Source organism: Heteronotia binoei, chromosome 12 (assembly GCF_032191835.1).
Source record: "Heteronotia binoei isolate CCM8104 ecotype False Entrance Well chromosome 12, APGP_CSIRO_Hbin_v1, whole genome shotgun sequence".
In the NCBI taxonomy this organism is placed as follows: domain Eukaryota; kingdom Metazoa; phylum Chordata; class Lepidosauria; order Squamata; family Gekkonidae; genus Heteronotia; species Heteronotia binoei.
In genome coordinates this window covers 77036288-77058075 of record NC_083234.1, presented here as the reverse complement: position 1 = coordinate 77058075, position 21788 = coordinate 77036288, and the positions used below count along the sequence as shown (strand labels likewise).

The following is a 21788-nucleotide window of genomic DNA, read 5'->3' as shown; positions in this document are numbered from 1 at the left end:
CTATCCAACGCACAATCTGGCAAGTTCACTACTCAAATACAGATTAGTAGTAGGTTTGTAAAGAAGCTACTTGCTTTAAGAGTGCCGCACTGGCTCTAATGGAAAGGGAAGGCTCCAGGTGGCTGCCGGTGGCCAGAAGTGAGCTCAGTCACGGGGCCCACAGCCCAACACTCACAAGCAGAGGAAAGTGCAAGCGCACACATCTTTTATTCCACGCAGAAACCCCGGTTCTCCCAGATAAGAGTCCGCGCACGTAACCACTACATGAAACTGGCTCTCTCTACTGAGATCTGATACCCTCAATTTAGTCATTTTAGCTTCTGGGGAGACTTCAGGCTTAATTTGATCTAGAACCCACTTATTTGTCTTTTTGGTGGTCCATTGTATCTGTAAAACTCTCTTTCAACCACCACATTTCAAAGGAATCCACTTCCTTCCTCTCAGCTTTCTTCATTGTCTGGCTTTCACACCCATACATATTATGGTTTGAATACTATGGCATGGGGAATATTATGGCATGAATTAATTTGATCTTGATCGCCAGTAACCTATCCTGCAAACCATCTTTGCAATCAGAGGAGCAAAACGGTTGGATAATACGCTGCGCCCTGAGTAAGAGCCCAGCTCCCCCCCCCCTTCCCTCAAAGTAAGAACGAAGTGCTTTCCTGCACTTCATGGGAACCCTACGAACGCTGACGCACTTTAACACAGATGCACTTTGGAAATTGACTAACAACAAGAAAGAGAGCTTGCACTTTACTTTCCAATTACAGCACTTTACTCCTCAACCCTGAGTATTCTAACTACCAATTTTTGTGACTGGCTATTTATTAACCAACTACCAGTTTGTAATTAATTTATAGTTATTTAACTTGTATTTATTGATTAGCTAAGTGGATTTATCCATGGCAACTTAATTGGAGATAGTTAGTGGGTAAGGTTTTTAATTAAGGAGCTTATAGACGTTTAAATTAACTTATTGTTAGCTAAGGAGTTACAGGTGAAGTAGGGAGAAGGACAGATTGAATAACTAGGGGTTATTGGTGGTTGGCTGGTGGAGGGCGAATTGCTATTGGTAATAATAGGGTTGAATGGGGATAGGAATAGACTGGTATACTTCTATAGCTCAGCCAGTTGATGAGCTGGTTCTTACCTGCAAGAGATGGCTGGCTCGGGGATTCCAGTGCTCCTGGGGAGGGGAAGGTACGACGGTGGGAGCAGGCAGACTAATAGGGGAAGGAGGCCGAGACATAGTAGTGCTCGCCCACCTTCCTGCCTGTGTCCCATCCCGACGGTGACAGGTAGTGGAGCCAGGCGATCTTACCCACCTCCGGCACTGGTGTTATGTAATGCCAGGTCCATTAATAACAAGACTGCTGTCCTCCGGGATTTCTTATTGGAACAGGAGGCGGACCTGGCTTGCGTGACCGAGACCTGGGTGCGCGATGGGGAGACCGTAGCCCTCTCCCAAATGGCGCCCCCGGGATACTCGGTCTTTCACCAGTCCCGGACCAGTGGGCGGGGGGGAGGAGTGGCACTTCTCATACGAGAGGCTTACTCCTGTAGGGCTCTCCCGGACCCGGAGATCAGGGGTGTTGAGTGTGTCGGCCTGAGGTGGGACGTTGGGGAGGGGTTGGCGATCTGGCTGGTGTACCGTCCGCCTAACGCACCGGCCGGCGCCTTATCATCCCTGATGGAGGCCGTGGCGGGCTGGGCATTGGAGCACCCAAGGCTATTGGTCTTGGGTGACTTCAATGTTCATGCCGATGACGCGGCCTCCACTCGGGCGATGGACCTGGTGTCATCCATGGCGACACTGGGACTCTCCCAAGTTGTTACAACGCCCACTCATCGGGCGGGGCACATGTTAGACCTGGTCTTCGCGGCGGGAGTTTTAGTGGACGATATGACTGCTACAGCAGTGCCATGGTCGGACCACTATGCCCTTAAGGCTCGTGTGGGTGTGCCACCCCAAACCTGTTTAGGCGGAGAGCGTATTTTAGCTCGCCCGCGGAGCCTGATGGACCCGGAACGGTTCCTGACGGCTCTACGGGACCCTGAGCTCCCTGGCGATTCCTTGGATGGTCTGGTGGAGTCTTGGAACGATAGACTCTCCAGAGCTATCGAAGAAATCGCACCTAGGCGTCCTCTGCGCCCCCGTTTGAAGTCGACTCCCTGGTATAACCAGGGTTTGCGGCGACTAAAACGGGAACTCAGACGATTAGAGAGGCAATGGCGGTGTACTCGAGACGAAGCGACTCGAACATCTTATAGAGAGATTTTGAAGTCCTATGAGGTGGCAATCAAAACTGCAAAGAGAACATACTTTGCAGCTGAGATTGCGTCCGCAACGTCGCGCCCGGCACAATTATTTAGCATAATTCGGAATCTAACAACACTGCCTCAGGGCAGACTAAACTGTAAGGAATTGGAGATTGGCTGTGAGGCTTTTGCGAACTTTTTTGCGGACAAGATCGCGTCGCTCCGCCTTGACCTCCCTGCCACATTGGAGGCAGTTAGTGAAACCGAGGCTCCGGGCCTGTCTTCGGATTATGTTCTGGATGGTTTCAGCCCTCTCAGTTTGGAGGAAGTTGACAGGATCCTCTTATCTGCACGCCCAACAACTTGTAAATTGGACCCGTGCCCCTCCTGGCTCATTAAATCTTGCCAGAGGGAGCTTAGATATCCTGTACGGGATATCATAAATAGATCCCTCGCGGAAGGGCAATTTCCAACACAGCTTAAAGAAGCGGTGGTCCGCCCCCTCTTAAAAAAAACATCTCTAGATCCGGCCCAATTGGCTCACTATCGGCCGGTTTCGAATTTGCCCTATTTGGGCAAACTTATTGAGAGGGCAGTGGCGATGCAGTTACAGACCTTCCTGGATGACGCTTCCGTCCTTGACCCTCTTCAGTCCGGCTTTCGCCCGGGCCATGGGACGGAGACGGTGCTGGTCGCCTTAGTAGATGACCTGCAACGGCATCTGGATCGGGGCGGCTCGGCAGTACTGATGTTGTTGGACCTATCGGCAGCGTTCGATACGGTCGACCATCAGCTACTTGCCCGCCGCCTCGCCGACGCGGGGATTCAGGGGTTGGCCTTGCAATGGCTTTCCTCTTTCCTTGAAGGTCGGGGACAGAGGGTCGCGATTGGGGATGAGCTGTCCCGGAGGCACTCGCTTGATTGCGGGGTGCCTCAGGGTGCGGTTCTTTCCCCGATGTTATTTAACATCTACATGCGTCCCCTCGCCCAGATTGCCCGAAGGTACGGGCTGGGTTGTCACCAGTATGCTGATGACACCCAGCTTTATCTGCTTATGGACGGCCGGCCGGTCTCCGCCCCACAAAATCTGGACCGGGCGCTACAGGCTGTGGCTGGGTGGCTCAAACAGAGCGGGCTGAGGCTAAACCCAGCGAAGACAGAGGTCCTTTGCTTGGGCCGTCGTGGCCCAGGGGGGGAAATACCCCTTCCGGTTTTTGACGGTGCGCCGCTGATGGCGGCGCACAGGGTCAAGAGCCTGGGGGTACTTCTGGAGCCTTCCTTAACTATGGAGGCCCAGATAGCAGCCACTGCCAAGTCCGCATTTTTCCATCTTAGGCGGGCTAGGCAGCTGGCTCCCTTCCTGGAACGCGACGATCTAGCAACGGTGATCCATGCTACGGTCACCTCGAGGTTGGACTACTGCAATGCCCTCTACATGGGGCTGCCCCTGTGTCGAACCCGGAAATTGCAGCTGGTGCAGAACGCCGCCGCCCGGCTGTTATTGGGGCTCCCAAGGTGGGAGCACATTCAGCCGGGACTTCGGGCGCTGCACTGGCTGCCAATATCCTACCGAGTTCGATACAAGGTGCTGGTTATTACCTTTAAAGCCCTATATGGTCTAGGACCTGCCTACCTGAGGGACCGTCTCTCCCCGCATGTTCCCCAGAGAGCACTGAGATCGGGATCTCAAAATCTTTTGGTTGTCCCCGGGCCAAAGGAGGCCCGCTTGAAGATCACAAGAGACCGGGCCTTCTCTGTAATGGCTCCATTTTGGTGGAACCAGCTGCCGGAGGAGGTAAGGGCCCTGCGGGATCTCACCCAATTCCGCAGGGCCTGTAAGACAGTCCTCTTCCGGCTGGCCCACAACTAACGGCCCTGTATACCGACTACCGAATGCTGTATATTGTATACTGAATTTTTACCTGAAGCTGAATGGAGTGTAGCTTTACGACTGCTGGCTGTTTTAATTATGTATAGTTATAACAAATGTTTTATTTTAATTATATATTGTGAATTGTTAATTTAAAGTGTAATTTTATACTTTTATGTTAGTTTTATATATGTTGTAAGCCGCCCTGAGCCACTCGATGGGAAGGGCGGGATATAAATCCCAGATAGATAAATAAAAAATAAATAAATAAATCTTTCAGGAGAGAGATGCTCACCCTCCCCCACATTCCTGATCTCTTTTGGGAGCAAGGAGCATCAACCCGATGAGTAATGCATGAATCAGGGATCTTCAGTAAAAGCTTTCCTTGTGCATTTGCTTGCTGTGGAGGGCAGATCCAGGATGATAAGTGAATTCTGGGTTTCAACTATTTATTGTGTATGTGTCATCTGAAAGAGGATTGCTGTGGTCCCATTGTGGTTTCTAAGAGGGAGCTTATGATAAAAGTGAAAACAGATCAATTTCTTTGAAGCGATTGATTAGCTCATTGTTATTCAGGGGGGGGCTGAGGAGGTAAAGGAAACTGGTGAGTTTGTTTTGCTAATTCAGATAAGGTTTCTGACTCTGGATTGTGGAATTGCTAGAGATCGGGGAGGGGAAGCCTAGGGGCGACCGGGTTGGGTGGAAGGGCATGAGGCCGTGAACTCCAGGGCATGATACCCCCACAGGGCATGATGCTGTGAACTCCAGTCTCCGAACTGATCGCTGTTGTCTGGATAGATTCAAGTGAAAGAGTAGAACAAAGTAGGAGTCAAGTTTCACCTTTAAGACCAACACAAAGTTTTACTCAGAAAGTAAGCTTATTGTGCTCTAAGCACACTTCATCAGACGAGGAATCAGGTACAGTGAGCAGAGCTACATATAGCTGGTAGGCAGTGGTTTAGAATGCAAAATGGCACAAATTTAAGATCCAGTGACAGAATAGTAAAATTAACAAAGTGAGCAAAACTTTGATCTGGGTAGCATGAGCGTGAGAAACCAATAAAACAGGAACATGTCAAAATGTGAGAAGTACTTAACTTCCTGTCCAGTGATTTGTTCAGAAAGTGCTAAAGAGCCTTTGTTCTACGATGAAGAACACATCAATTAATCACTGTCCAAATAAGTAATGTTAATGAAACACACATTTAAAGAAAGACTGGACATTGGTCCAGCGACTTCGTCCATAGTTAAATATTGTTCAGGTTTGTTAGTGAGTTTAGGACAGGTGTATAAGAGCCCCGTGGCAGAGTGTTAAAGCTGCCGTACTGCAGTCCTAAGCTCTGCTCATGACCTGAGTTCGATCCTTGGTGGAAGCTGGGTTTTCAGGTAGCTGGCTTGAGGTTGACTCATCCTTCCAAGGTCGGTAAAATGAATACCCAGCTTGCTGGGGGGAAAGTGTAGAGGACTGGGGAAGGCAATGACAATCCACCCTGTGTAAAATCTGCTGTGAAAGCAACATCACCCCAGAGACGGAAAGGACTGGTGCTTGCACAGGAGACCTTTCCTTTCCTCCTGAGGACAGGTGAGAAAAAGCCCTTCCTGCATCCAGGTGGCTGAGCGTTTTTGGGCTGCAGTTCTGTCTTGTTTTAGAGGGCTTCCCTGCATTTTAGGGTGCTGATCTCTGGTGCTTTCATCTGTGATCTCCTGGCCACCTATGTGGCCACCACAATCAGCTTGCTAGAGCAGGGGTGGCCAACGGTAGCTCTCCAGATGTTTTTTGCCTGGCCCAATTCACAAACCTCCATGAGTTTCCCAACCTGGATCCGGCACCCCTACCCCCCATCCACCACCAGTGGCCAGCAGGGAGGGGACACCCGGCAACCAGCGCCGGCCCTGGGGCTGATGGGAGTTGTAGGCAAAAAACATCTGGAGAGCTACCGTTGGCCACTCCCGTGCTAGAGGATGAGATCTTGTTTTTTAACCATGATTTATAAATTAGTGAATTGCTATGGTAAGGATTGCCATACAGATAACCCAGAAAGGGTGTTTTTTTTAAAAGGTTCTGCATTCCTTTTGACTCCCATAGCATGTAGATAGACTAGCCAGTAAAGTTTCATATTGACCAGAAACTTTTGGCAGAGTATCTGTCGTCTTATTCAAGGTGAGAAGAATTCTCAAATTACGCTCTTGGCTTCCATGACCTGTTTCTCCTTCAGGCTTGGACTTCCCCTTTCCTTTTTTTTTCTTAGTGGATTTGCTTTAGTCTGGGTCTGCTGCAAGGTGGGGGAAGGGCCATGGCTCAGGGCCATAGAGACCACCTTGTTTCCAGGTGGAATTTTGAGATTGAGTCTGAGGCATCTCCGAGTTAAAGGCTATCTAGAGGCAGATGCTGGTCTTGTGACCCTGGAAAGCTGTTCCCAGTCCTAATAGACAGGATATTGTAGTAGAAATAATAGGAGAGTGCTTTGGGGGGCTTCCTGAGGCAGGAAAAGTTCAATCTAAATCAGAGTTTCCCAACATTTTTTGAGCCTACGGGCACCTATGGAATTCTGACACAGAATTGTGGGCATGAGCACAATATGGCAGCCACAGGAGGTGCAGCCAATGGTAAAATGGCTGCCACAGGAGGACCACAGAATGTCAGGGAGTGAGCTGATACATAACTCTAGTAGCATAATTCAATATTTCAGGCAGAAGCTCCATTTAACAGGATGCTTTTTAATCTGCACAGCTAAAGCCCAGCTGGGCAAATGTTTCACTAGCACCTCCTACTTTCTAGATGCACCCTACTGGGCACCAGGAAAGATGTCAGTGGGCATTCATGACCAGGGGGAACTCCTCGTCTAAGTCAAACAGCCAGATCCGAAGAGTGTTTACTGATTACAAAGGCTTAAAGACTGCAGCCAAAACCACACTTAACCACACTATGGATTTTTGCCAAAATCTAAATAAATCCTACCACCTCCTACTATTGTGTGTGGAATAAACTTCATTTGAGTAATTTCTTGGAAATGTAACCCACTGCTTTCATATCTCATTTCTAGAATGAGTTTTGCAGTAACTAGATGAAGGCATTGTTCAGTACTTTGGTAAATGTGTGGTTATTCTGGGGGAGTTTGACTCAAACCAGGCTGTGTCAAAAACAGCGGAGTTGCTTTGTCCGCTGTATATTCAAATCACCTTAGAGGTTCAGGTCCTTCTTTGCTCACTTAATGGAAAGAATGGCAAACAGGAAATGGTGGCTTTCAACTTTTTGTAAAAAGTTTGATATGCATGAGGGTTCTTGCAAAAGGAAGCAGCGGAGAGCTGAGGTTTGGTTCCAGCACTATTGTAACTCTTCATTATCTGCAAGCAGAGATGTGTTTCTGGCTGCCACATCAGACCTGCCCCCTCCGCCAACCTATGATTGGCTCAAGGTGTGAAAGGGGATGTGACCAATCTCTGGAGCAGTATTCCCTCTAAGCTGAGTTAGCGTGAGCTAGCTCATGGCTTTTTAGCCTCCGGCTCACACATTTTTGTTTTAGCACAGGAAAAACGGCCCCAGAGCAAACTAATTTATGCAGTTGCTCACAACTTTAATGCCAGTTGCTCGCAAAGTAGAATTTTTGCTCACAAGACCCCATAGCTTAGAGGGAACATCTGGAGATGCATGCCACCCATTGGACCACTCGCAGGCTCAGATTTCCAGCTTGTAAATGGAGGGAGGCATTTGTCCTGATTATTTATTGATTTGTTAAAATGCACAGACTTTGAAAATGAAGGAGCTCTAGAACGTAACTGAGTTGTAGGAAGCCTAGAGAGATCTCTGAGATCATCACACCTGGATAGAGAATAGCAGCAGGCTCCAGCTACCAGGCTGGTAATTGCTCTGAACTTGCATTACAAATAGGTGACCTGGCCCAAACTGTACAAAAAATGGAGCTCCTGTAATGGTTCTGCTATAGAAGGGGTGCCAAACGTGCAGCCCGGGGGCCGAATCAGGCCCACAGAGGGTTCCTATCCAGCCCCTGAGCAACTGGCTGTCATCTGCTTCCTTCTCCCTTTCTCTTGCTTCTTTCTGCATCACAGCTTGCTTTTCCAGGCTTGCTCAATCATACAGGAGCTACAGAGCAAAGCCTCTTATTTTCTCCATTGACTGGGGCTCCTCCCTTGGGAAGGAAGGGGGGGGAAGAGAGCTTGCTTTACCAGGTTCAGTCAATCACACTGCAGAGCTTTTGAGCCAAGCCTCTCTTCCTTCTGTTGGCTGAGACTCCTCCTCTTCCTGGTCCCCTGGAGAAGGAAGGAAAGAGCCAGAGCTTCCTTTGCCCAGTTTCCTGGATCCCATGGGAGAGATACAAAGAAAGCACCTTTATTGTTTTAACAATTTATTAATAACATATGGTTAGAATATTTAATTATCTTTTTCTTATACTAACCCATATGATATTTCACCCCCCCTCCCTCCAATATTGACTTCCCCGAAGTTATAAATTTGAGTTTAATTCTAAAGGTACCACTAATCTATCAAAATGTAATACTTTTGATTAATACTAAAAAATTGTCCAATGTCTTTTTACGTTCCACTCTTTCTCCATATATCCTTTAATACCAACAAGTGCTAATGTTTTCAGCATATTTTATTTTAAGTTTTTTTTTTTAAATTGTCTTTTTCTGTGTCCTTTATAAAGTTTATTTCTCTACTACCCAGTGTTACAGTTTATGACACACATGGCCCGGCCCGACAAGGTCTCATTTATGTCAGATCTGGCCCTCATAACAAATGAGTTTGACACCCCTGTACTAGAGGGTCCTGGGGACCTCCTGGAATTTCATCTGCTCTCCAGACTACTGAAAGCAGTTGCCCTGGGGGAAACGGCAGCTTTGGAGGGTGGGCTTTATAGCATTATACTCCACTAGGATACCTTCTCTACCCTCTCAAAACTGTACCCTCAGTTCTCCAGGAATTTCCTGACCTGGACTTAGCAACCTTAGGGAAGAAGCGGATTACAAGCTCACCTTTTAGATGAATGTTGCTTCTTTAGCACTAATGATGCTTCTACAGATTGGCATTGGGAAATTGTGCAGCGAGACTCGGGTACCCATTGCTTAAAACCTAAAAAAATAGACGCAAATGTTTGCTTGACCATAAAAAAAAGATCAGCGTTTAAGAGTCAATGTTCCCCTTGTCATAACTGGTCTGTGTTATGGAGGCAAGTCCTGTCCTTATATTCCAGTCCAATGCATTCATGTTACATTTTTCTCCCAAGTTTGGGCCTTCCCAAAAGCAGCCCCAAAGCAGAGACTGAAGGTCAGCACAGGGGCTAGCTGTCCGTTTTATTACCACTTTAGAAGCAAATCCGCCTTGGCCTGGATCTTGTGGGATCCTAGAAGCTAAGCATGGTCAGCTCTGGTCAGTAGTTGGATGGGAGACCTCCAAGAAATATCAAGGTCACTGTGCAGAGGCCAGCCACCTCTGAACATCTCTTGCCTCTTAACTGCCTCATAATCCAGCTGCTATTTGAGATAGGGTTGCCAAGTCCAATTCAAGAAATATCTGGGGACTTTGGGGGTGGAGCCAGGAGACTTTGGGGGTGGAGCCAAGATCAAGGCTGTGACAAGCATAATTGAACTCCAAAGGGAGTTCTGGCCATCACATTTAAAGGTACAGCACACCTTTTCAATATCTTCCTTCCATAGGAAATAATGGATAGGGGCACCTTCTTTTGGGGGTCATAGAATTGGACCCCCTGGTCCAATCTTTTTGAAACTTGGTGGGTATTTTGGGGAGAGGCACTAGATGCTATACGGAAGATTTGGTGCCTCCACCCCAAAAAACAGGCCCCCCAGAGCCCCAGATACCCGCAGATCAATTCTCCATGATTTTCTATGGGAAAAAATCTCCATAGGGAATAACAGAGTTCCCAGCAGACATTTCCCTCCCCTCCCCCCGCTTTCTGACGACCCTGAAGCGGGGGGAGGGCCTCCAAACCGGGGGATCCCCTGCCCCCACCTGGGGGTTGGCAACCCTAATTTGAGAGCACTGTCTGGCACTGCCAATGACAAACCCCAAGTGGAGAATAATGGTGGTGGAGGTGTTCTGTTCAAGTTGGAGGGAAAGGACCAAGGAGTGGGGGCCACCAGTCACCAGGGAGTAAGGCTACTTGAATGGTCATGGAAGCCTTGTATTCTTTGTAGAATGGGAGAGATGGAAGTATTTATTTACGTGATCTATAAATGATATAATTGTACCTTACTTGACAGTGAAAGTAGTTGTGCATGGATATGATTTTTCTATTGTTTTATGTAGTATACAACACCCAGAGTCTGGCGTAAGCTGGGATGGGGCGAATAATAATAATAATAATAATAATAATAATAATAATAATAATAATAATAATAATATAGGGCTGCCAGCTTCCAGGTGACAACTGGAGATCTCCTGGCATTGTGACTGACCTCCAAGAGGCAGAGATCAGTTCAAAATGGCTACTTGGAATCTATGGCATTTATATGCCGTTTCATTCCCTCCCTTCCCCAAACCATGCCCTTTTCAGGCTCCACCCCCAAAGATGGTGGCCTAACAGGAATTTGGGAAGACTTTCAGTTTTTGCTCTATGCCTGACACTGCAACAGTTAGCAGTTTACAAAACCCCCTAGTTCTGTGTTGTGGGGTCACAGCTGCCGGAACGCATGCATGTGTGTATTCTTTTCATTTTCAGAATGTCTTGCAATTACGGCTTATAGAAGAAGAACTGCAGATTTATACCCCGCCCTTCTCTCTGAATCAGCGACTCAGAGCGGCTTACCATCTCCTATATCTTCTCCCCCCACGACAGACACCCTGTGAGGTGGGTGGGGCTGAGAGGGCTCTCCCAGCAGCTGCCCTTTCAAGGACAATCTCTGCCAGAGCTATGGCTAACCCAAGGCCATTCCAGCAGGTGCAAGTGGAGGAGTGGGGAATCAAACCCAGTTCTCCCAGATAAGAGTCTACACACTTAACCACTACACCAAACTGGCTTAGCATATTAACTATGGGTAATTGATTTAAAAGCTTTTGGTTGGTTTGAAAGAAAAGATGGATTGGACAGCTTTTTTTAAAAAAAAACACGCCATATTTTTTAATACTGTACAAAACCCCATGAGTGACATATGCCAGCCATGTTAAGAGAGGCATTCCCCCATCTCCCTCTCCCTAGGAAGGAATGCCTCTTCTACCTCTGTCCCTTCTCTCCTAAATGAGAGGGTGTGCTGCTTTTAAGACGGCGCTTGCTGCTCTGGGTCCATCCAAGCATTACATCAAAACAGGAGAGCCAGGCATTTTTCCTTTGAGAATGATTTCCTTTATGAACATGCAAATATATGCAGATTGAATCAATTCAATCAGTTGATTAAAACCCATCTGATTAATTAACATCTCTTTAGCAGAGCAAAAGCCTGAGTTATCTTTGATAGCTGGAGGACACCTTTTGTGCTGATTCCAAAGGAACAGTTTTCTAAGGCAGCCCTCCCCAGCCTTGTTCAGCCTGCAAGCACTTGGGGGGGGGTGCGTTGAGAAAGGGTAGTAGGTGGCAGCACAAAATGGCTGCCTGGTGGCGCTCTTTTGTTTATTTCTTTTCCATTCCAGACCTTTTGGATTCCCCCCACCCCGGGCTTGTAAAAAAGTGAGTGGGGTCCTCCTCTCAGACACCTGGGCACCCACGGGGACCTTGTTGGGAATCATGGGAAAAAATATGTTTTTTCTTTAGCAAAGGACAGTGCAAGAGCTAAGCTGTGCTTTGTAGTCAAAACACAGAAGTTGCTGATCTAGTTGTTTAACAGTTAACATGAAATTAGTTGGTATGGATTGGAATAGCTTTGCTTTAGGGCAGGGGTGGCCAGACTTGCTTAACGTAAAAGCCACATAGAATAAACATCAGGTGTTTGAGAGAAGGAAGGAAGGAAGGAAGATGGAAAGAGAGGTGGAAAGAAAGCAGCTTTAACTTTAAATGCATTCTCCAAGCTGCCGGCTTCTACAGGAATTGTAAAAAACTGAAGCGGTGGATCTTAGTGAGAAGTGCCTTATTACTATCGGAGCTTAGAAAAAGCCTGGAAGGCGAAAACAGGTTTTGACTTTCCTGATACCTCGTTTAGCCATTATGCAGTAAAAATAGAAATTTCCTGCACGTCTAAGAATCTTCCTCGACCAGCCAACATTTGCCCGTTCTCGTTGGCATTCTTAAGGCAGTCCATTCCATTTGCTTCATGGGAGATCGAACCTGCACCTTCTATGAAATTGACTTAAGAAAAAGGAAACTGCCTCTGTGGACTTTTTTTTAATTTTTAAATATTTCCTTAGCCATTTGGCTTTTCTCCTGCTGATGTTTCATTTGCTACAAATATATTTTGATAAGGCCAGTTATATTTTTGTATTAGAGTAACTTCATTTGTGTTAGCTTTCAGAAGCACAATTGAGACCAATTTATACACGGAAGCATTGCTTTGTATCTTCCACCTCAGCTGGGGATTGGCAACCCTACCAGGTCATATTAAATAATAAGAACTGTCAGTACTTAGACACAGTATGTGTTTCGATGTTAACAAAATAGAAATAAAGAACAGCTGGATTGTCCAGCTAGCGTGGATGATGTCTGCTCCGTGAAAGAGAACTCCAGATGCTGAAGAGGGCAGGGAAAATGGTGGTTTGTTTCTGGGCCCAAGAACCTTCCGGGGATTAGGAGCCTGAGCCTGCAGCCGCTCACTTCTCCAGCTGGTTGGTAATCCTGAGGGGAAGCCGTATGGGTTAATCTTTATGTGCCTAGATTAAAATTCTAATTTTTTTGATGAGCGGTAGATCTGGGGGAGGGGGTGAGCACCAGCACAGACTCATTCATTATGACTACTGGGTTACAAATTTCTGAAGCTCATAATTAGTTGTGTGGCTTTCTGTGTGTAGAAGATTAGCACTTCAGGGGGAGTGGTGTCAGAATGGTTCTACTTTGAAGGAAATTTTAGGGATTTTTTAAAAATTGGGTTTTTTTAGTATGAAGGGAGCTTTTATGCATGGGGTTCCCCCACCCCCAGCTTCGCAGTGAAGTGGGACAGTCCAAGAAGGACTTCCCTCATGAATCTTGGCCCTGATGTCTTTTTAGCACCTACTTTCAAATTGCATGGTTAATGGAATAACATTTCCCCTTGTGCTTGTGAGTGAACAAGCAAGAGAGAGAGTGGGGGGGAGCAGAGAAAAGTGCATGTTCCTTGCCCTGAGATCAGTGGGGGTGGACACACTATGGTCAGTTTAGATCTTCAAAACCGGTCCAGTGCCTTTCCTCATGACAAACATTGCCTTCATTGTGGCACAGAGAACCTGTTTCTTTCCTCAGCGAGGAACATTCTAGGTTTGAGTACCAAGACTAACAGGTAGTGAGGATTAGGGTTGCCAGCTGGGGGCAGGGGATCCCCCAGTTTGGAGGCTCCTTCCCCGCTTTAGGGTCATCAGAAAACGGGGGCGGGAAAGGGAAATGTCTGCTGGGCACTACATTTTGCCCTATGGAAACCGATTCCCGTAGGGCATAATGGAAAATTGATATCGGGCTCTGGGGGAGGGCTGTTTTTTGAGGTAGAAGCACCAGATTTTCAGCATAGTATCTCCAAGTTTCAAAAAGATTGGAGCAGGGGGTCCAATTCTATGAGCCCCCAAAGAAGGTGCTCCTATCCTTCATTATTTCCAGTGGAGGGAAAGCATTTAAAAGGTGTGCTGTCCCTTGAAATGTGATGGCCAGAACTCTCTTTGGAGTTCAATTGTGCTTGCCACACCCTTGCTCCTGGCTCCACCCCCAAAGGCTCCTGGCTCCACCCCCAAAGTCCCCAGATATTTCTTGAATCAGACTTGGCAACCCTAGTGAGGACACACAACCAATGTGTTTGTAACAATACATGCGGAAGGGTGGTTTTGGCTCTGCCAATTGTAATCTCCCACTGGGCAGCCTCATGTATCTTTTTGCTTTATACTTCTTTAGCAACAGAATTGCTTGGCTGCGACATTGTAGAGATGAGCAATTCTAGAAGGCTTCCCTCACCTCTGCCTATAAAGCAGGGTTGCCAGCCTCCAGGTGGCTCCTGGATCTCCTGCTATTACAACTGATCTCCAAGGCAATAGTGATCAGTTCTGCTGGAGAAAATGGCTGCTTTGGAGGGTGGACTGTGTGGTGGAATTATGGCATTGTAGCCTGCTGAGGCCCTCCCCTTCCTAATCCCCACCCTTCCCAGACTCTACCCCTGGATCTCCAGGTATTTCCAAACCCAGAGCTGGCAACACTACCTATAACTCTTCTCCATTACATGCTAGTTTTCCTCATGCAGGGAATTTTTGCTTTTCAGCCAAGTGCATCCCTCACCTACGGTCTGAAACAGCCATAGACACTCAGGAAGAAGGGCGTGTGTGTGTGTAAAAACTGTAATATATGAATCAAGTGCTCCTGCCTTGAATTTGCTCAGGGAACTCAGAGAACAAAGTAGTACAATTAGAACAGGAAACTATTGAGGTGGCTGCTCTCCCCCCCCTCGCTTTGTGTAGAAAAAGACACAGAAGCAACCAATTTTCAAAGTGTTCTAATCAAGCGTTGATATTCCTTGAGGGGCAATTTATCCCTCCTTCAGGTCCCTCGGTTGGAGGTCAAGAGAGCTTTCTGGGGGTGGGCGCAGGAAACATCCATTGGCCTTCCAGAGGAGGGAGGTCACGAAGGAATATTGCCTGGAGCTTCCTGAAAGTATTGGAGTGACTTTACAATGGCCTAGGCCTTGAATGCGTATAAGCTTTAATAGGCTCCGGTGGTGCTTTTACAACTGGCAAAGAAGTCCATTCAAAATGATGGAGAGGGAAAGGACAGAATGGTTTGTAGGGTCACTCCGTTGAGGGGCATATATTGAATGAACTTACAGTATCATTTATAGCAATGTCGCTATCAGGTTAATGGTTTCGAGTCAAAAATCCTCATGTTGTTATTGGTTTTCTCTTGGGCAAGTTGATCCTTCTGGTCTTTATTTTCGTGATATTTTTTGTTTCCCACTGCTGAATTTTCTCCTTTCTTTTCAGTATAGCCAGGGAAATGGTTTATATCATTATCAAAGATTTCAGGTTTTCACAGCTGATAACATCATTAGGGTTTGTAGAATCTTTCGGGATCAAGTGCCGTGTTCTACTGGAGAAAGTTTTCCTTCCAGATGTTTCGTTCTCAGCTGCGGAGAACATCCTCAGTGGCGTTGCAGCCAGAGCAGGCGCTCAGACCTTCTTGGCTGCTGAGAAAGTTTTCCTTCCAGACGTTTCGTTCTCCGCAGCTGAGAACGAAACGTCTGGAAGGAAAACTTTCTCCAGTAGAACACGGCACTTGATCCCGAAAGATTCTACAAACCCTAATAATATATCATTATCCTCTCCATTTTATCCTAACAACAACACTGCAAGGTAGGCTGGACTGAGTGTGTGTGATTGGCCTGAGGTCACCCTGCAAGCTTCCAAGGCTGAGTGGGGATTCAGACCTGGGTCTCCCAGATCTTAATCTGACACTCTATACCGGGGTGGCCAAACTTGCTTAACATAAGTAGCACGTAGAATACACATCAGATGTTCGAGAGCCACAAGATATTAATGTTAGAGGTTTGAGAGCTGCAAGGAAGGAAGGAAAATAGATGGAAGGAGGGAGGGAGAGGTAGAAAGAAAGCAACTTTAACTGCATTCTCCAAGACACCGCATCTGCAATATGGTGATCACTTCTGGCCTACCTTTCAGGACCTTAGTGTCAATTATAACCAGTTGGTTGCAAGAAATTCTGAACACTGAAAGCACTGTAAACACACTGAAGTATTACCATTATTATATAGGCTGCAAATGTACAATTGAGTTTGGACTGTTTTTTTTTTTTTTTAATTGAGAATACACATGAGCCTTGATTCCGTTGTCCTTAGGCAAGCCCATAGGAAATGAAAATTTTCCCGTTTGCTTTTTGAACAATGTTAGTTGGCTGTGTTGTTTGAAGGATTTCATTTGCAAAGGCTAAGCTAACAAAGAATGCTTTTATTCTAAATCCTCTTTAGGAGCAAATCTTGAGCAGTTTTGTGAAAATACCAAGAAAGACTTGTTTTAACTGTTTTGTTTAAACCAGATAGGCAGATAAATTGGTATGATGCTTAAAAAGAGAACTTGCAGTGTTTGAAGTATTTGTTATAAAACTCATGGATGATTTCCCCTGGATTCTTAATTGAGAGAGCTTCAAAAAAGCAAGAATAATGAGGAAAATGTACAAGAATTGTACACCTGCAGACTTTTAGAAGTTTTTTTAAAAAACTTCTAGCTGCTGTTTGGGTTGATGGTTGCTATTCTTTTTTTCTATGGAAAAGGCCATTTTAGCTGTATTTTACAGCTAACTAGAGTTTATTATATAAAACCAGGTACCTATTTGCAATAGCCAGTTAGTTGTAAAATATCTCTGACTTCTTTAGCAGAGCTGGGGCATGTCCATCTCTGTGTGGGAAGATGTCCTACAGAAATCCTGATCCAAGTGAGATCTCCTTGCAAGTTTGAGTTGGCACTCCCTTCTCCTAAGGGTAGGCCTAATCCAAGAACTACTTCCTCCCCGCTGCCAGGCAGTGAGGAGGGAGGGTGTCAATGTACGTCAGGGGCTAAGCTCATTCCTAATCATATTTGCCACAGAAGGGGACTGGCACACCATATTTTGGGTCTGGGACAGCTGGTAATGGCACAAGAAGACCGCAGATTTATACCCCACCCTTCTCTCTGAAAGAGTCTCAGAGCAGCTTACAATCTACTTTATATTATTCCTCCACAACAGACACCCTGTGAGGTGGGTGGGGCTGAGAGAGCTCTCCCAGAAGCTGCCCTTTCAAGGACAACTCCTACGAAGAGCTCTGGCTAACCCAAGGCCATTCCAGCAGCTGCAAGAGGAGGAGGGGGGAATCAAACCCCGTTCTCCCAGATAAGAGTCTGCGCACTTAACCCCTACACCAAACTGGCCTAGAAAGTGGTAGATGTTATCTTCCTGGGGGTGTCAAAGTACCTTGGTATGGCTCTGACCACTCACCACCTTCATTTGTATTTCCTTTTGCCAAGGCATCCTGTTGTTGTTCTGCCTTCAGGCTATGGCTTCTCCTGACATGCCCAAGTGTTGTAAAGCTGTTTTTAGTTGAGCTGGGAAACAGTTCTCTTACTTTTGTCCTGTTTTGTGAAGGACACGAGGTCATTTTATATTTTTGTAGCTGGTCTGTTGATCCCTTATGCGTGGGCTTGAAGCTGAGTGATCATACTTCAGAGAGCTGGGGAGCCACAGTGGTATATGTGCTCAGATTGTTTTGGTCCTATTAACATCTCTGGATTTAAACAGATTTTGTGGGTTTTGGAAACTGTCCTTTTATTCTCAGACGCTATAACAATCAATAAGTTTTTATTGCCTCTCATTTTCCTGCTTTGAAGACATGAAGTAAACATTGGTTACAGCCTTCAAAGAGCACTTTGTGACTTCACTTTTTAAAACTGAGGAGTACCCAAACATCACTTCTGTATCCCTACCTGTTGCAAAAGATCCTGGATTGTGTTCTGGGATTCTCTCTCAGATTGCAAGGGGAGTGAGTGACCCTGCGTGTCATAGTGGCTGTTTTAGTAGCAGGTTGCTAATAGATTTTTTTTGTGTTCAGACACAAGCGTTTTAGCAACTGGCTGCTAACAGATTTTATTTACCTGTTCGTGCAGAGCTGCTTGTGTCCCGTTGGCAAAGCAGAGCTTAAGCTGTTTTTGAGGGAAACTGCTTTCTTCCTTTTTCACCCCTTTGTTGCGCTTCTGAATTGCTGTCCTGAATTGTGGTGTGCTGTTTAAAATGTCCATAGCACTTCCTACAATGCTGCTTTTCCCTTGCCCCCTTTTGCCTCGCAGTCTTCCTTGTAGGGTTGCCAGCATCCAGGTGGGACCTGGAGATATCCTGCTTTTACAACTGATCTCCAGCTGGCGGAGATTAGCTCCCCTGGAGAAAATGGCTGCTTCGAAGGGTGGACTTTGTGGCATTGAACTCTGCTGAGGCCCCTCCCCAAACTCCGCCCTGTCCCAGCTCCACTCCCAAAGTCTCCAGGTATTTTCCAACACAGACCTGGCAACCCTACTTCCTTGCCTCCTTCCCCCCCCCCCCATGCTCTAAGTTGAGCACTATAGTGCTAAATCAGTATAGATTTCCATGTTACAGCAGCACCACGCCATTGAGAGACTGTATTGCTTTAGGGTTATAGCACTCAGCTTGGAACGCTAGGGTGGGGGAAGGGTGAGGAAGATCGTGCAGTAAAAAGGGGCAGGGGGGAAAGCAGCGTGGTTTGAGATGGCCATAGCATTTCAGTTAATGACAACTCATTAACAGAATGAAGTTTGCTGTATGAAATCCCTTTCCCTGTATCACTTTACTCGGAACCAGGCCAACAACAGATAATATTCAATTTAAAACAGTAATATGAAAAGGTCCAGGGTATTCACCCAGCTGCAGTTTGCTGGGGGGGGAGGGGAGAGATTGATGATGGAGGACAAGGACATACTGATTTCTTGGCATCTTGTCCATTGTTCACGGTCTTCTCATTAAAGACGGGCAACAAGACTTTGGACTTCCTAGGAACCTCTTCTCTCTTTCTCTCTCTCTTATATATATATATAGAGCCAGGAGAATTCTGTCCACTGTGCGTGCTCCCCCAATATAAGTTCATCCCCTAGAACAGGGGTCCCCAACCCCCGGACCGTGGACCACTACCGGTCTGCAGCCTATTGCCAACACGGTCTGCAGCCTCTTCCCCCTGCCTCGCCCGCAGTGCTGCGCAGCCTTGCCGCCCCGCACCCCCTCATGGTGCCTCCAGCACCCTCCGTTTTTACGATTTTAAGGCCAGAGAAGGCGTGAAGCACCCCCTTCCCCGGCTCTTTAAAGGCCGACAACCACCACCCCCCGCCGCCAATCGGCAGCGAAAACCTCCGTAGCAGCAGCGGGCGACCCGCTGAAGAAGCGACGGCACCCTTGTTTCCTGTTCACTTCCTTCCTGGTCATGGGGGGAGGAGACAAGGGCAGCGTCACTCCTTCAGTGGGTCGCCTGCTGCTGCTACAGAGGTTTTCGCTGCTGATCGGTGGCGGGGGGTGTTGTTGACCTTTAAAGAGCCGGGGAGGCCCCTTCCCTGGCCTTAAAATTGTAAAAATGGAGGGAGCTGGAGGCGCCGTGGGGGGCAGGGCGAGGCTGCAGGAGGGGCGGCGAGGCTGTGAGGGGGTGGGGGACGAGGCTGTGCGGTGGGGGGTGGGGCGGCAAGGTTGCATGGCTACGGGACCAAATTCGGTGCCCCCACCCTGCCGGTCCCCGGTGCCACAAAGGTTGGGGACCACTGCCCTAGAAGACCACACAGCCATAGCTAACTAACATGGCGATGCATCTTGATCTGCTATGTAGCCAGCTGCCCATAAAGCTGCCCTGAAGCCCTTTGCGGTAAGATGAAGAAGATGAAGATATTGGATTTATATCTCGCCCAGTGCTCTGAATCTCAGAGTGGTCACAATCTCCTTTACCTTCCCCCCCTTCCACAACAAACAAACAACCTGTGAGGTAGGTAGGGCTGAGAGAGCTTGCACAGCAGCTGCCCTTTCAACGACAACTCCTACGAAAGCTATGGCTGACCCAAGGCCATTCCAGCAGCTGCAAGTGGAGGAGCGGGGAATCAAACCCGGTTCTCCCAGATAAGAGTGTGCACACTTAACCACTACACCAAACTGACTTTCTAAAGGGCCACTAAACCCCCCCACAACCTCAGATTTGGGGAGATCAAATGCAGAATGTTGGGGGCCAACTGACTACCATAAAGTTTATCCCCCGTAAGGGCAGTTATCAGCTGTGGGGTAGATGGGGACAGCCCTATAGCTGATTCCCACCCCCCTTGTGTATGAATGGGCTCATTAAGACCTTAGGTTATCCAAGTGTTTTAAATATCGGTCACATCTGATATGGTTTGTGGTGAGTCGGCTGCTATCAGCAGCATGTGCCAAAGGATGCCATATGGCCACCTCGGATCAGCTATCTGTGTCTGACCTTAATCTTCTCTTTTAATATTTGTTTTCGCACAGATTTGATTTTGACTGTGCGCCTGCAATAGTATTTTGGGGCTGCACCCTGTTTCTCTCCTTCCTCTACTGCACACAGCAGCGGGGAGGTAATCTGTATTGTATGAAGGGGGGGCCATGTTTTCAGCTTGTATTCTGGAGACTTTGGGGTAGGGAGAGCCTCAGAAGTTTATCAGGGAGAGTTCATCAGTGAGAAGTTCACTAATGGCGTGCCCATCTTCCCTGACAGAAACCTGAAAACTTAGCTAATTGCTAGTGATTTTCCCCCTCTTCACTGCCGCAGGAGAGCCTTCAGGTAGGAGGGAGGGGCTGTGCCTCAGTGGAAGAGCCTCTGCTGGGCACGCAGAAGGTCCCAGGTTCAATCCCTGGCATCTCCAGTTAAAGGAGCAAGGCAGCAGCTAATGTGAAAGGCCTCAACCTGATACCCTGGAGAGCCACCACCAGTCTGAGTAGGCAAGACTGAATTGAATGGACCAAAGGACTGATTCAGTATACGGCAGCTTCATGTGAGATGGCGAAAGATGAGCTTTCTATCCCTAAGACAACCCCCAGCATCACCTTCGATGTACGTTCTGCATATTAGCCACCAATTCGAGGCCTGGCGGAAGACTGCGGCTACTGTCCTGTCCTCCCCAGAGCAGTCAGTCATCGCTGCTGCCCTTGGCCAGGGGAAGGTGGGATGTCCTTTCCTTTGGCAGCCAGTGCAGGGACTGTGAGCTGGATTCTCTCCATCCCCTCATTAAGAGTAATACTAATGGGCAAATTGGGGGATAGTGCATTGAGAGTTCACAAGAATCCCAGACTGTAGGTTTTTTAATCTACTGGCCACAATGGAAGAAAGTGGGCCATGAGTTTAGATGATATGAGAGTCTAAGAGAGAGAGAATGAATGAATAAATGATTGAATGAACGAACGAATGAATGAATGAATATTAGGGGCCAGTTCATGGAGGATGGGCTTCTTGATGGCCATCATGCCTAAGTAGAACCTCCATGTTCAAAGGCAGTATAGTGGGAAGGGAACTACAAGAAATGAGGACGAACAACAGGCGAGCCTTCCTGTTTAGAGGCGGTGTGAATGTGCTTCTGCTGAAAGTGTCAGTTGCCAACCTCCTGGTGGTGGCTGGAGAGCTCTTGGGATTACAGGTGTTCTCCAGGTTACAGATATCAGTTCGTCTGGAGAAAATGGATGCTTTGAACGGTGGTTTTTGTGGCATTCTGCACCACTAGAGCCCCCCTTTCCTCTCCAAACCTTCCCTTCCTCAGGCTCCACTTCCCAAATCTTCAGGTATTTCGCAATCTGGAGCTGGCAACCATTTGAAAGGAGGGACACAGGAGGTTCTGTAGGTGCAGGATTTGGGTGGGAGAGGTGCCTGCCCCCTTTCAGCTCTTTAATAGCCTTTTTTCCCTCTGTTCACAGCTGAGTCTAAGTGTCCCTTTGACCACAATTTAGGTGTGACGGGAAGAGGGTCTAGGCCATGATATATGTGCATGTGTGGCACAATTGTTAGTACTTCTGCAAAGACCTATCAGAATGGCGGGGTGGGGGGCAGAATGGCAGCT

General features: G+C 47.4%; 1 protein-coding gene across 19 annotated transcripts in view; it reads left to right on the top strand.

Moving 5' to 3' along the window:
* FNBP1 (formin binding protein 1) overlaps window positions 1-21788 on the top strand; it is a 242782-nt gene that overhangs the window by 18784 nt on the left and 202210 nt on the right. The window lies entirely within an intron of this gene.